Source organism: Hippoglossus stenolepis, chromosome 6 (assembly GCF_022539355.2).
Source record: "Hippoglossus stenolepis isolate QCI-W04-F060 chromosome 6, HSTE1.2, whole genome shotgun sequence".
In the NCBI taxonomy this organism is placed as follows: domain Eukaryota; kingdom Metazoa; phylum Chordata; class Actinopteri; order Pleuronectiformes; family Pleuronectidae; genus Hippoglossus; species Hippoglossus stenolepis.
The window spans coordinates 26,578,098-26,592,012 of NC_061488.1; the positions used below are offsets into that span (position 1 = coordinate 26,578,098).

The following is a 13,915-nucleotide window of genomic DNA, read 5'->3' on the forward strand; positions in this document are numbered from 1 at the left end:
TATCTGCCACAGCGAGTCACGACACGGTGTGCACGTGAGGATATCGGAGGACATTTAGGCTAAAACACGGTGAACGTCGGGGCTTCCGGACACTTGGATGACACCACTCAAGCAGTATGGAGGCTTGTTATGGGTTTTTTCTGTGTTTTGTTTTTTACATCATGAATAAGGAGTCACCAGTTACTTCAGTTGTATTGGATTTGCCCGCAACTCTGTTTACCCCTGAAACTGATTTGTGGACTCAAAAACTTCACCCACCCCTTGTGGTGAGTAGATAATGAGTGAATTTTCATTATTCGGTGAACTATCCCTTAAATATTGACAAGACCGAGGTAATGACTACTGGTGCTGACAATCAATACCTCCACCTTCAAGCACCTGGGGTCTCTGTCCCAAAACATGGGTGTAAATGTAAAAATCTTGGTGTTACCTTTTATAATGACCTCTCCCTAAATAATCATGTCAACGCAGTCCAGTCATTTTCTCTGCAGCTCAGGAAACTTTCAAAGATCAGCATGTTTTAATCCAGAAGAAACTGTTGATTGTCATTCACCCCTTCATTTCCTCTTGTTTGGATTATTGCAATTCTCTCTTCACCTGCCTGAGCCAACAGAGTTTACATAAAGGTCAGCACATTCTAAACACAGCACCCTGACTCCTCACCAAGTCTGCTACAACAGAGCATATGACTCCAATTTTAGCTTCTCTTCGTTGGCTTCCAGGAAACTTTAGAACTTTTAAGGTCTGTTCTTGAATTGCACTTAAGTACATTTCAGATCTGTTGACACCATATGTGGCCGGTCGTACCAGGTCCTCAGTGAGGGCCTTGCTCACATTCCTCAGTCCCAACTGAGGACCAGAGGTGTCCAGACCTTTTCATTGGAGCAGTCTCCCTGAGGACATCTGTCTGACAAACTCTGTATCCACTCTTCTTATCGACTGTTATATATGTTATAATGTTTTATTTTATTCTGTTTGTCTTTAAAATGTTTTCCTATTGTTTATCTATAATTTTTTAATTTTAAACTTTAATGCCTACTTACCAGTACCCGATCAACTGATCACCCCAGTCCTCCTTGACCTTCACTGGCTCCCAGTAAAATACAGGATCAACTTCAAAATTCTACTCACTACCTAAGACCCTCCTCCCCAGAGCACACCCCCACCCGACAGCTGAGATCGGCTGATGCCAACCTCCTTCAGGTCCCCAGAACCAAGCGCCAAACCTGGGGTGACAGGGCGCCGCCCCCACCTCTCTGGAACTCATCACCACCCAACATTAAAAACGCCCCCACACTGCTATCTTTCAAAAAGGCCCTCAAAACCCACCTCTTCAGACTTGCCTTTCCCAGCTAAACCCCCCCACCCCACGTTTTTATTCTGTTTATTTTTTATGATTTCATATTTTACTTAATATACAGGACTTTTTTGCGTTTTTTATTGATTTTAAAGAGTATTTTGATAGTTTCACTAATTTATCCCCCACTATGTAAAGCGTCTTTGAGAACTTTGAAAAGCGCTATATAAATGGAATGTATTATTATTGTTATTATTATTAATGCACCTTGTAACTCTGTTTTGAAAGGTGCTAAAAATATAGTTTGTTATTATTTATAATTCACTGATATGAGATTTCATTGAAAACCCAATTAGGTAATCATTTCATATCCAACATATGGGAAGTACCTGACACTCTCTGAGAGGTCCATAGCTGTAATTAATTAATAGTTATAGTTAACAACAGTGGTAAGATCTATTCAGCACTCCAACCCTGCGCTTTCCTGAACCTTTTATCCACCAACGGTAGGAGCAGCTTGGGAGAGAAGCTGTGGTCCTTCCTGTGCTGACAGACAGAGGGCAGCACTGCTCCCTACATGCTGCCTGTGCTGCCATCAGGTTTCCAGGCTGAGGACACAGAGCTGTAATGTGGGACATCATGTACTGAACACTGTGTGCTGCCGCTCAAACACGCACACAGACAAAACAACTGTTGGGCTGTGAAAGACTTGTATGTCTGCACCTAAGGAATCCAGTCAAATATTGTCAGTAGGTGTAGTGGTACTATTCACATACTGAACAGTGTTCTGACGTTATTTAAAATTTCATGTCCTTAATTTCATTTGAAATATATATTTTTTTATTTTGCTGTTTATGTTTTGCTTGTTAATAGTTTTTAAATTGTGTTTTTTTAGTTTTTCTAAGTGTAAACCAACGGCTGGAGTTTTCTTTAAAACATGTATTTTTCTGATGTTAAATGTTTGATGCTCATGTTTAATGCACAGCATATTGTAATAATGTTACAGTATGTATAATATTACCTTGTTAATTCCTTGTAAAAATGGTTGATATAAATTACAAGTGCGAAACTCTCTTATCAAAGGCCATTGCAATTTTTATAACATCCTTTGAGGGCCATCCACAATTATTGAATACATATATTTTGTTATTGTTTTTGTGCTTTTTTTATCAATAGTACAGTTTTTATTATAATAATAATAAATTGTATTATACTGCACCTTTCATACATAAAATGCAGCTCAAAGTGCTTTATAATAAAATTTAGGACATGAAATAAGAATGATCAATAAGAACACGTTAGCAATAAAACAAAGACTTAGGATTTTAAAAAACAAACATAAAACTAGTAAAAGTTTAAAAAAAATTAAAAAAAAATACAAAGAGACAATGGTGTTGAAAAAGTTATTAAAGTTAGTAAATTAATTAAAACCAAGATCATAGAAATAGGTCTTGAGTTGTTTCTTAAAACTATCAACAGAAGAAGCTTGTCTGATGTGTTTAGGGAGTTTGTGCCAAACCTTTGGTGCAAAGCAACAGAAAGCTGCTTCCCCAAACTTTTTATAGTTTGTTTTGGGGATATTGAGCAAGCCTGTGGCAGACGACCTGAGGGAATGGTTTGGAACATTTTAAAATCAGTCCTCAGTGATACTGGAACCCAGTGGAAAGATGCTAAAACCAGAGTAATGTGATCTCTTCCTATTTCTCATTAAAACCCTGGCTGCTGAATTTTGAACAAGTTGTAGTCGATAAATGGATTTTTTTCAGTAATCCTGAATATAGTACATTACAGTAGTCCAGGCGAGAAAGTATTAAAGCATGAGTCACCTTTTTGGGAACTTTCAGAGTGAGGTACGGTTCTGAGTCAAGTGTAACACCCAGGTTCTTTACTTTTGATTTGTTTTGATGTGCCAGACTTCCAAGTTTGCAAATAATCTTTTGTACAAGAATTTCTGTTTTATCTTTGTTAAATTTGAGAAAATTGTTTCTCATCCATTGTTCCACCCTGAAGAGGCAATTTATAACTTGGTTTGGAGCATCAGAGTCATCTGGCGCTACGGATAGTATCATCAGCATAACAATGATAGTTCACACCATGATCACTAATAATATTTCGCAGTGGTAACATATGTAAGCAAAATAGTAAAGTACCAATGGAAGTTTTTCAGTATCCATTCCATATTATTAATCCTCTTTGTGACGGTTCTTGGAGACAAACTGACACTTCAGATCAATTTGACATCGTCTGGCTGCAGAAGCTCCACAGCAGCAACATGGCTCCTGCACTAATTCTCCTTCTGAATGGGCTTTCAGCTTCTTAGCTGTTTGTTCAATCACCACAAAACGTGTCTGTGAAACACGCTATGTCAGAATGTGTGTTGTTAAAGCTGCTTATTGGATGCCAAACTCTGCTGAAGAGCAAATACGAGAGCATTTGTCTTTGGAACACACACCAGTTTAAGGCTTCATGTTTCCAGTTGTAATGATGCTGAGGTTGGTGTTGGTGTCATTTTCTTTTACTGTAGAAAGGGTATTTGCTGTTAGAGTATACAGTATTTGAAAAGTATAAGGTATGGGTATATATGCATATTAAAGTTAAGCCAAAAAATCAGAAGGAAGCAGACTGGAGTAAATGAGTCATTCGGATGCAGAAATTCCTCACACATATGATGAGCTCCTCCTATGACGATACCTCCAATGCCGCGTTTTCGCACCCCCTTCCTCCTTCATCCGACTCCAACCATGTAGCAGACTGACAAAGACAGTCCCTCCACTTACTGTCTCCTAATATCTCAAAAAATCTATCAATACTACAAAATGTTCCTAAATTATACATTTTTAATTATTAAAAAAATGTCAAGCGTGTACATGCTGACAGCCTTTTACAAACTGAAACAATTCACTCATCCTACGCAGTAGATATGACTTACACACGCACACACTTACACAAACATTTGATTTATAAATAGAACAATAATGAGCTGATGTCACCACCTCTAACAAGGTGAAAGTAAGTATATGTATATGAATTTGTATATGTGCAGATGTGGAGTTGGTGCATTGGTGGTGGCGATAGTGTGGACAACCATAGATTGTTTGCAGGACCTTGATGGACATGAACAAATTGGATAGATGAAGTGAAACTTACAATGGAATGCATAATTGTGTTGTGAAAAGTAACAGAAGGAAAACATCATGGAAAAGAAAGGACATCATGATGACAATACAAAGACAAAAAAGCATGCATCCTAGAAAAACATGTGAGCTTGGAGGGCTGTATAATCCGACTCCTTTTCCTGCTGTGTCATCCTCAACGGAAAGATTATCGAGGAGCATCATCCTGGCCAGGTCGGGCCAGGCGGGGCTATGTTGAGGCTGACTGCGTCCACAGTTTGTTCTCACAGCAGATTAAAGGCCTGTGGATTAGGATTAGTCACATCTATGTATACCTGTGCACACTTCCAGCCTGAGTGTTGGTCGGACAGAGACAGGTCAGGAAGTGAAGAGTGGGTGAGAAATAATGCGGTGACCTGGATCATGAGCTGAACTGCCGGGGATGTATGGTGACACGTCAGTGACGTGTTGATCTTGTAGTTTCTAGCTCAGAGACGTTTTACACATACAGTTTAACGATACATCACTTTGAATAATACTTTGGGAAATATTTGGTCAAACTCAGAGTCACATCACATATTCAGATGAAATTGACTAAAACTGACTCTTTATTTTTCATACAATTTTATTTTGTGACCTTTTCTCTATACCTGGACATGTGAGTTGATATTATTGGGTATGATTTGTCTTTTCCACCAGGCTTTTTTTAATTTGATGAATGCAGAGATTCTCAAAGTAACTTCCCAGGTCGGCTCCAAATGCACACTCACACACTTCCAGCACAGACATCAGGTTTCAGTGCCTGAGGACACACACTCTGTGGCCTGGAGGAGCTGGTGATCAACCCTCTGGTTGGTGGGTGACCCACTCTACCCCATGAGGATCTCACATATAGAGTAGTCTAACTGTGTGAGAATGCATATAGAGAAAGCTTAGATATACATAGATATATATAGATTGTGATTTGTGAATATGGGCTATACAAATAAAATTTGATTGATTGATTGATTGATATACAGTAGTTTAGAGGATCTTTACACATATTACACATATTAGTCATTAAATAATAAATCTGTTCAGTTTTGAGATCTTGGTCTATTTGCTTCTATATGATGTCTGTTTTAAAGCTAATGGGAAAAAACGTCCAAAATACACATCTATATATATAAATATATATATTTACAATTCACTTCGTCTATTTGTGTCTTTATTCAATTAATAATATTTATTCAAAGGCTGATTTCACAAAATAGTTTTTTTCCCATTCCCTGACCACAGTAGCTCATAAACCAATTTGTGACAGGAGCCTATTCTCTGATTTATGAAGTGTAAATATCCAAAATCCTCTCTCCAAAACCTACCTTCTCAAATATTCAGATTTCTGTTTTGGACAGGTTTCTAAATAGATACTGCCTATCTTTGTGCAGTTGTTTAGTGTGTGTCGAATCAAATTAAATAAACTGAGTAAACTAAGGTGAGGTGAGGAACGTAGATGAGGCGAGGAGCCCACAGTCTCTGGTCCAATGCAAGTAAGACACCTGCTGAGCTCTGGCGACAAAAAGGAGGAAACCTCGGATGATAATTAGTGGTGTGCTGATGATGTTGTGGAGAATGTGTTGAGCTGCAAGAGATTTTAGGGGGAAAAAATGAGAGTGTGGATTTCTCTGACCCGTCCAGGTTGAGACAACTTTGTCCAAAAGATGAATTTACATGTCTTTACACAAAGACTTGAAGCGGTCTTTTGGACTGATCTATTATTATTGTTATTATTATTATTATTGTGAACCAACAGGATATAAAATGTAAATAGGTCATTTTTCAGCTGTTAACTTGATATTTCATTGGTGCAACTTTACCTCATTTAGCAGTTTTTGTGATAAACCAGACACATCAATAAAAAACATTTTCTTACTGAATATGCAGTTTTCTGTTGCTTATACTGATCATTGATTTTTACTTTTTTACACATCAAACCCAAAACATCCCCAGTGCTTTGATCAATAAGAAGATAGCAGATATCCAGTGACAGTGTGAGTGTTTCTATGAATGGCAGCTGCTGATCTGAGGACAGAACATCTGATTCCTCAGTCAGACACACTGTGAGGAACAGACGACAGATCTCAGCGTGTCAGCCACGTGCTGCCCTGGAGGAAGTGGGTCAGCCTGGTCTGAGACAGCAGCTCACTGCAGCTTGTTTGTTTGTTGTTGAGCCATGTGTTAAGCTCCTTTGCCAATTCATCTGGTATTTTCTGTCAATGTGTATCTTTCGCCATGCCCACAGAAAATTAAGTTCTGAGTGCTTCAGTGTTTCTAAAATTGTTGATCTTTAAAGGAATAGTTTCACGTCTTGGTTAATACATGCTAAATTACTTTCTTTCCAAAAAGATTGATTTGTTGATTTGTAATCACTCCTGCGGTCTGTAATGGCCATTAAAAGATCCCTTTCAAAAATATTTTAGAGTGATGGACAAAATTAAATCAAACCAATTAGATTCACGCACAACCTCTGTGAGCCAATCATCTCTCAGCTGTCAAACTCCGTGTTCAGACATGAACTCCAGAGGATGTCCAGTGATCTGGGTCCGGACTTTCTTTGGGTTTTCCTTTCACACATGAATCACACAGCAGGAGATTCTTCTTCCTTCCTGCGGAGGATCTCCTGCTGTGTTCTCACCCTCTCGTCACCACCACCACTGCACAGCTCGTCACACATTTCTTCAACTTTCCCTCCTTTGCACACAAAGGTAAATCAATGAATCCAATTTCTCTTTAAAGTCCTTTGTCTTTAAGGCTCTGTGAAAACTGGAACTATCATTTAGGCCTGTCAGGATTTGGTCAGACCGGAAGCTGGTGTACAGCTCTGTTCAAAGCTGGAGCTGCCTACAGCTGACAGGACACCCAGACTGCTGGAGACACAAAACTCCGAAGTGTGTTTGGCCTGCTATGTTATTAAAAGGTTTGTTTAAGGCAAGAGAGGTTGAACATGTGAGCAGACGAACAGGGACAACTGTATTTACTGAGGAGTGTGAATCCATTATTTCCTAGTTTTCATGGACAAAAACTTTCAATTACCAAACTAAAAATAACTCAAATTTCTCACTGCTACATTAATTTAGTAAATTGAAAAAATTAAGTGAGGCAGATTCTCAGATGATAGTCATATGTTTTCTCTCTCTCTCTGTGTGTGTGCGTGTCTCTCCCACTTTCTTTCTCTCTGATACTCTGAATAGTTATTGTTATTGTTATTATTTTTTATTATTATAACTGTTGCTGCTATCATTTATAACATTTTTATTAAATAAACCAGTCTGACAAAGCCAGGTCTCTCTCTCTTCTCTCCCCTCTTTTCCACTATACCTCCCCTCTCTCCACCATTTTTCACGGGTCAAGGGTCAAGGCAGACGGCCGCCCCCATTGAGCCTGGTTGTAGAGGTGTCTTCCACAGTAGTCAGTGCTCTATAATGTTTTATAGTCTTGACCTGACTATGTAAACCTTGAGCTAATGTTTTAATGGTTTGGTGCTATACAAATAAAATTGAACTGAGTTGAATACGTTTTGAAGACTTTCTAGTATTCAGTTTGGCCAATTTTAAATATTATGCATTGCTTTATATATGAAATATGTACTTAACCATGCTGTGTAATACTCATATAGTACAATGTGTGGACATGGGATTACTGGCCTGGGGTCATATCTGGTCTCCTGTCAGCTCTTGATGAATAAATCTCTTCTTGAAGTTAAAATGAAATTTGCACATTTTAAATGTAATAGTTTGCAGATTTTACAAAGCAGTCCAGACTTTGTATTGTGTATGTTTAGCAGTGTTTAATCAAGAATTTGATTTAGTGTTCCAGACCCCTGTACTGTCAGGTGTCCTGCAGGCAGAACCTTCAACGATTCTCTTGATTGTCTACAAGTTTTAAAGAATATTACCACTCTTGGTCTAATGAAGCACTTTGATAAATATAGAGAGAGCTGCACATGTACAAGGCTGTTTTTCAGTCTCATGTTTAAAGGTGACATTTTCAACAGAAGCAACCTGTAAACAGAGACCTCTAAACAACATGATTAATTTCCCCATCTCTTTTCACTGAATGACTCTAAAAACATACTCAAGACACTTTGATGTTGCCTTTAAAGTACAGGATGCTTGTTTGTGGAGATGAATCCTGAATAGAAGCAGAGAAGCCATTAGGCCCACTTAGTATCACCTAATCTATATCAAACAGCACATTAAGAACATTATTTTTGCTTTGTATAATGGTGAAGATACAAAATCTCTTACTCACCACATTAGAGAAAGCGTGGTTGAAGGTACAGAACCTAATGGAATAAGTGAAGATTAATAAATCATATGATGCAGTGACTATTTTCAGCGACAGTCTCTGAACAGCCTCACAACACAGATGACCCACCAAGGAAGATGTTTGTAACCTGACATTCATAATGGATGGAATGGAAGACTTACAATCGGCTGTACGTCCTTGATCTATAGTGAATTGATCATGATAAATGTATTAATAATTCCATTATCAGATTTAGTACGGTTTTAAGAAAGCATATTCTGATGGTGAGTTCACACCACAAACATTTTTTGCGTGATGAGATTAGCCTCTTTTCTGGAGGAGAACGGGCGTATATCAGGGGCTGTGTTGTGCTCGCGCGAGTAGAGCAACACAAAAATGGTGTGACAGCGTAAGGCTTTACTGCGTGAACCTGAATTAGACTCCAATGCTGCCTCCTCCCACAGTGTTTTCTGTTATCTCATTTCTGTTTGGGAGGAAGATTGTTCTGCTCCAGTTGTGACTGACCATTTCTAATTAACACTGAAGAGGAACAATGTGTTTTTGAAGATATATGCTAATGTAAATAAACCAGATACCAAAAAACAGCCACAGCAGCAGGCCTGTTCCTATTGAGTTTTCAATGTGAGGGTACCTTCTTAATTCTGTACCTGGTCAGGTAGTTTCATTAATACCTGAGAATAACACTCACACACAGACAATGTGTGAATTTCTCTCTGGTAGACTCAGGGTCCCCCCTCAAGGTGGAAGGTGTACTTCATGTTGTTAGCAGTGTTGTACAAGTTGCAGTTTGAGCTTCTCCATGGACAGTGGTACACACAGTGGGTGATTTTCTGGGATGAAGGTGGATGGCAACCGCTTTAAAACTAAAAGTGTGATGACGTTTGTTATGTTAAGCAAGTGACAGCCGCTAAAATGATAAAAACTAAATGAAAAGAAATATCTCTGCATGAAAAAGAAGAGACATTGACACAGAAAACACAGACGAAAATGTCAGGGTTTTGGTGATAAAGGCCGAGGCCGGTGTCAATGTCCGGTTAAAAAAACATGTGATCTCCGCAGCCAAATGAATACGTTACATCCTGGCTCAGCCTGCTGCACCAGCCCTCACCTGAACACTGCGGCATTTGTTGCTGTTCTGAGCGCGTCAGACCAAAGAATCTCTGCTGCATTGTTTATGTGCCAAAGGCAAATTTGACCAATTTTACCTGCATTATTATAGACATTACATGTTCAGGCTTTCGAATGACCTGCAAATATTTTCATTTAAATCTCGTATGGCTAAATGGTCACTTTGTTCTCACCCGTCTGTCTGACTGATCACGTTTCTGGAACTTTTGAACCGACGTGATTGTGCCACGTCTCCAGATGTCAGCCTTGGGGTGATCATCATTATAGCTGATAGATCTAATGGCCTTGAGCTACATAATAAAACGTATGTTTTTAAAATCCATACGTTTTTTTGAGAGATGTTATTTCTGTAAATTGACGATAATCTGCACAGCTGCATGATGCATCACTCATCCACACGTGTTGCTGTTTGCTGAGCTAACATCTAATCAGTTGGATTGTTTTCCCAGCCAAGGGGAAATGAGGCTAAAGGTAAAAGGTCTCACATGATGTTACTTCATGCCTTTGATCTCTCCGCACAGCTCCCTCTGGAGACCAGGGCTCTGGATGTGAAGACTTGAGGTGAGTGGGGTTGAGGAGGGTCACAGGGAGTCACCTACATGACAGCTCACAGTAAGAGAGATGATCAGAGCTCCTGTTACCTCCAGGACCCTCAGTTCTCTGGTTGTGGTCTTTTAATTAAACTCAATACGATGGTACACGTCTCTGAAACAGTTTCTGAAGACCTAAGGCAGCAAAGGATGCTGACACTTTAAAAACAAACACAAGACCCACCTTTGTCTGACTTTATTGTAGATTTCATTTTCGACTATTCTACCAGTATATTCAACAGATTTCCACGAGAAAAAGTAGAAAGAAAGAAAACATTACATTTTGGCAAAGTTCCAGACAAAGGGTGAGATTTTTTATTACATTTCCACCACCTTCCCAGGGAATAATGCATTGATGTTAATTATATATAAACTGCTGAATATATATGAGTGTTGTAGTCACATTAACAGATGTCAGGGGCAGCGTTTGCTGACTTGTGCACTGACACTAGAGAAGTGCCTGTGAGCTGAGCCCCTCCTTCCTGCTCTATACATTCAAGAACATGTTGTTCTTTGGCTGTCGGCCTGAAAACACACCAGCATATCCTCCGAGTGCAGCGCATGTGAACGTCCATGTCTCAAATTTGCCTGAGTGCTTTCATAAACCTACTGTGAACACTGAGACAACATATTTGATCTTTTTTGTTTTCATATATGATTTTCATTATCTTTATATTATATATATATTTGTTTATATTAAGATTATTATAATTATTATGATGTATAAATGAAAATCATATTTTATTTGGTTTGGAAAATAAAAAAGATAATATGTAAAATAATTTCATTTATTACCACACAACTAAATTCCAATTATAAGACCACATAAACCCATTTAAATATACACACAGGTACACAGATAATCTGCCTGTAAGAAAGTGAGCTCTCTTATTTCCTGACAGATCCAGCATTATAAACATCAGTCTTCCCGGGTGCAACCTGGCTTTGACGGAAATGGGAAAGGACCCTGTGATTGGTTTATTGTGTGTTATGCCCAGAACACAGCCATGATTAATTAAGAGACTTAAGAGTACAACCCTTTTAAAGCATGATCCAGACACAGAGTGGATCTGATGTGGACACACCCTGAATGCACTTCAACGTGTGCATTAGACCATGTCTTGTTCCAGTAGAGCCTCTGATTCTCCACTATTTTCTCTGGACATCGAGGGTTCGTGCTCTCCTATTGGCTGCTTAGCGTTCATGTCACAGCTGTTTCCAGCAGGTCCCCAATTACCCCGCCTTTTAGCTCCATTTCACCAACAATATCTGCCGCTCCCATCCCCCCCACCCCCCCAGCTCCTGCTCACTTAGTACACTGTGTACCCATATGAACATAATGAGCACTGAGCGCTGGCGTATTGTTGTCTGCTGAGTGTGTGAGCTGCAGCATGTGCGTATCTATATTGTAGGAAGTATCGTTGGAGCTTTCCCTGGCCCCCACCCATCATTAATCTCCACATTCTCATTAATGCAGCAGGCTAATCAGACTGTGCTGCTCAGCAGGGTTTTGTTTCTAACCAGGAGTCTCATGAATAATGCTGCATTCACAAAGCCGGGCCTGGAGAAGAAGGCATTCACCAAAACAAAGTTTACAAGACAATGTGCTCACCTACTGGAACTCAAGAACATTTTAGAGATGTAGGAAATTGGCTATGAAGATGGTTAGGTGGTGAACTGAAGCCAGATGACAGAAATTAAATATGAGAGGCATCATACATGTATAATAATACTAATGATGATAATAAACATTTTTATTTAGCACCTTTAAAAACAGAGTTTGCAAAGTGCTTTGACAGCAAAGCAAAAAAAAAAGCAAATACAAGAGAAATAACAATTGGCAGGATGCAATGTGACAATAAAAGCCAAATAAAATAAATACATATGAGACTATGTCACATCACATAAAAGCAGTAAAAGGACAATAAGAATAAATAAATAAGTAAACTACATAAAAGATGATAAGGAAACTATAAAAACACGATAAAGAGATGACACTGGACAAATAAGAAATGCCTGTCTCATGTTTAATTCATAATAATTATGACCAAAATTAACACACTTCATACCACATATAATTAGTATAAAAATGAATACCAAGAGGTGAGTCTCTGTGCCTCCGCTGGTGTAAAACATAGACTTCAAGGCTACCACCTCCATGTCTGAACATTCTGGTTTATCTCAGAATATGTCCTGTTTGCTGCATTATCAGCTGCTGCAGCCGTCAGCCCTCACACTTTGTCTGTAACACTGCCTCCATTCAGCACAGGAACAATATCTACATGAATATTCATGAGGGATTTACAGCACTAGGCTCTCCAGAGTGTGCGTACGTGTAGGTTTTTTGCATACGCACATTGCACAAAGTACAGATCCTGTTTTATAAGTGATGCCCCAGGACTGTGACATAGCAGCACTAGTCTCCTGTGGAGCTGATTTCATACTCTATTATTATGGCAGGGGGTGTTCCAGTCACAGTACAGGATCCCTGTCAGCTGCTGCTCCTCCTTAAATCACAAGTATTTGTATTTATAAACCATACGTTTTAAAGAGCAGTTCCAGTGATTCGGTGCTGTACTTGTTGGTGAGTTGCACGAGACATAGTCTAAATAAGAATTGGTCGGTATTTAGGCACATTCACTTTCAGTCTCTTCTATGAGGTATAAACTGGATCGTAGACTTTCCATAATGGGTCATAAAGACCCTGAGCTAAGATACCGAACCCCCCAAATTGCCACTGGCAGCTATGTCAGCAGTGTATGAATGATTTGTGATAGAGAAAGTGCTGCACATACAGTATATGTATGAATGTGTGTGTGAATGGGTCAATGGAAAAACTGTACTGTTAAGAGCTTTGAGTGGTCATCAAGATTAGAAAAGCGCTACAGACCATTTTCCATTCAATTCAACTTTATTTGTATAGAACCAAATCATAATATACATTATCTCAAGGCACTTTACATAGAAGGTCGAGACCTTTAAATTATAGAGACACCCAGCAGTTCCCACTGTTCCCGATGAGACATGTAGTGAAATAAATGTGGGGCAGAGACAGAAAGAAGGGGGGACGTGCTCAGTGCATGATGGGAGTTCCCATAGCAGTCTAGACCTATAGCAGCATAACTAAGGGATTGTTCAGGACTCACCTGAAAAAAGTGTCCATAAGGCCCGACATTCAAATTCGACTTGAAACAAGGCCATTTAAGCCTAAATGCCCACTACCAGAAGTAGCGATGCTAGCGGAAGTAGCGATATCAAAGGACATTTAGGCTAAAAACATGGAGTAAATGATGTTGTTTCGAGTTGAATTTGAATGTTGGGTCTTATAGACACTTGGATGACTCCACAGGAGCAGTATGGAGGCATGTTTATTTTTTCTGGGTTTTTTTTAAGTTTGAATACGTGGTCACCAGTTACTTCAATTGTATTGTATTTGGCTGCAACACTGTTAACTCCTGAGACTCCAGGAATTTATGAGT

At 39.1% G+C, this 13,915-nt stretch overlaps 1 long non-coding RNA gene across 1 annotated transcript; it reads left to right on the forward strand.

Annotated features, from left to right (window-relative positions):
* The first annotated feature begins 228 nt into the window (after window positions 1-228).
* LOC118111266 lies at window positions 229-2,373 on the forward strand. Its single transcript, XR_007032800.1, has 2 exons — window positions 229-266; window positions 1,808-2,373. It is a non-coding gene; the product is annotated as an uncharacterized LOC118111266 (long non-coding RNA).
* The last annotated feature ends 11,542 nt before the right edge of the window (window positions 2,374-13,915 follow it).